Source organism: Morone saxatilis, unplaced genomic scaffold (assembly GCF_004916995.1).
Source record: "Morone saxatilis isolate NCDOM2014 unplaced genomic scaffold, NCSU_SB_2.0 Contig7, whole genome shotgun sequence".
In the NCBI taxonomy this organism is placed as follows: domain Eukaryota; kingdom Metazoa; phylum Chordata; class Actinopteri; family Moronidae; genus Morone; species Morone saxatilis.
This window is the reverse complement of record NW_023340246.1, coordinates 8,096,424-8,098,768: the sequence shown is the minus strand read 5'-3', so window position 1 is coordinate 8,098,768 and position 2,345 is coordinate 8,096,424.

The window sequence follows — 2,345 nt, the reverse complement described above, 5'->3', positions numbered from 1 at the left end:
GCCATACTGGGCGAGATCGGTCGTCAATATGGCGGCGTTCTATTTGATAGTGACGTAGGTGGCATCTATGAATACAAGTACAGGTCCATTTACCATTACCATTTACATTTATTGTACAGAAGAAGCAAAGGAAGAAACAAATGAGCAAAACAGTTAAGTGAAATGTGATTATACAATAGTTGTGCTACCTCAGAATTAAAATGATTCAATAATTTGATTAAGAAAATAAGAGAAAATAATTAAATAAATATAAAAATAAAGATTCTGAGAAAAAAAAAAAAAAATTTTCTTGAGAAAATTATATCATGTATCGTCACATCCCTACAAACAATATTATATGATCATCATAGTCAACCACAATGCCACTGCCACAATCGCACATGACCTCATTATCACATTATGTTCAGTATTTGTTTTTTTATGACGAAAGCACCCCAGAGTGGCGAAGCTGAAGAGACTCAGGAAAAACAGCAATCTTGTAGCAGAAAAAGCAGACCAAACCGGCTCACTCATGTACGGTGTGTTAATGTTTATGGCTGCTTTAATGAGCAGTCCAACTCCATGAAACGTCTGCCAGTGACTTGCAGCTGCCAAGCTGCCAATTATTGGGGTTATTTAGTAAGTGTCTCTGTGTGTGTGTCTGTGTGCATGTGTATGTTCCCTGGAATTACGTACTATGTAAATAAAATGTAGCTTGTGTGCTTTTTTCTTAAAACTGGTCTGGGACAGTCAGATCGGCTATCCTGTCCTCTAATGACCTGAAATTGAATTGACAAAAAGACTGTTGCGTAACCACAGCTGTAGTGTGGTGTTTAACACTTTTTTTTATTATTAAATGACTCCTTGTTGCCATCATTAGGGCCAGAGCACTGACCAGTGCAAGGACCCATTGTATCTGTAGGAATTCTCCGTTATTTTTCTACCCCTTCAATTGCATTTTTGGAGGCTTTCCCATACCCAAATGGCTAAGCCATGCCCGCTTGAATCAGCCCAAGTCACGAATGACCGACGTGTACGAAATTGTGCATGTGTATCATGATCAGACAAGCAAAAAAGCCTCTTGGAGCCATACCTCAAACCCAACAGGAAGTTGGCCATTTTGGATTTAGCTGCCATTTTTGCCGTTGCATTTTAATGAACTACTCCTAGGGAAGTGCTCGGATCGACTTCACATTTAGACACTGCAATCTAAAGACATTCACAATTAAAAATTGTGCTGTTTGTGACCGTGGCATTACGTCCAATTTCGCTGACTTGCCATGAAAAAGGAAGTTGTTAAATCTCAACGGAAAATATTCAGAAAAAGTGGTAGTGCCACCTGGTGGTAACCAGAAATGTAATTTGTACACTTTTATGCATTTCTCCCAGAAGATTGACCAGATCCAGCTGAAATTCTGTCAGAAGTCTGATATCATATAGATGATGATAATGATGATGACATTTATGAATCTTATCAATTTTCGCTGAACCACACTGCCATAGCAACGCGGCAAAAATCTGCTTTTGTTTTAACATTTTAACAATTTTTGGGGGGCCACGAAAACTCATGAAACTTTGCACAAAATTCAGTCGTGGCGAACATTTAAGTATTGTCTTGGTCCTGCAAATGGGCACAAAATGGCTTAGCCACGCCCCCCAAAATCTGCCCCCAAGACACGTACATGTATGAAAATTGGTACGCATGTGTATCATGATCAGACAAGCAAAAAAGCCTCTTGGAGCCATACTCCAAACCCAACAGGAAGTCAGCCATATTGAATTTTGTGGTCAAGTTAGCTAACATTGCACTTCCTTGACTACCTGATTTCAAAATAAAAGTCAACTCGCATTTCACCAATTAGATTATTTTAATGTGTAGCTGCAGCAGTAGGAAATGTTCAGTTCTTATTAGCAGTAACATAATACAGCATTTTTTCTGGAAATAAAAAGTATCCAGGCTGCAGCTGCAGGATGCATGCGACATAACAGTCCCCCAAAAGTGAAACCAAACATCTTGATCACCCCTGGTAGCTGGCTATTAGTTTAGGAAGCGCTTGATTTGATACGCCACAGATTTTCTATGAGCCGAGCAGGCATTTTAAATGTCAATATAGTGGACGATGACGTTCATTTAATTGTGGAAATCGTAATCAAGATTAATATTAAATTAATTGTGCAGCCATAGCTATAGTCAACTCTCCACTGTCTGCCTCGCCTCCGCTTAGCTCCATGAGAGAAGCGGCTCAGCAGCATCCACACTCTTCTGTGATTCGGATAAAATTGTGATTAATTGTGCAACCCTAGTCAGCCTGAATTTAACAGAGTCCTATAATAACTTTAGTCTCTCCCAAATTGATAATCTTGTT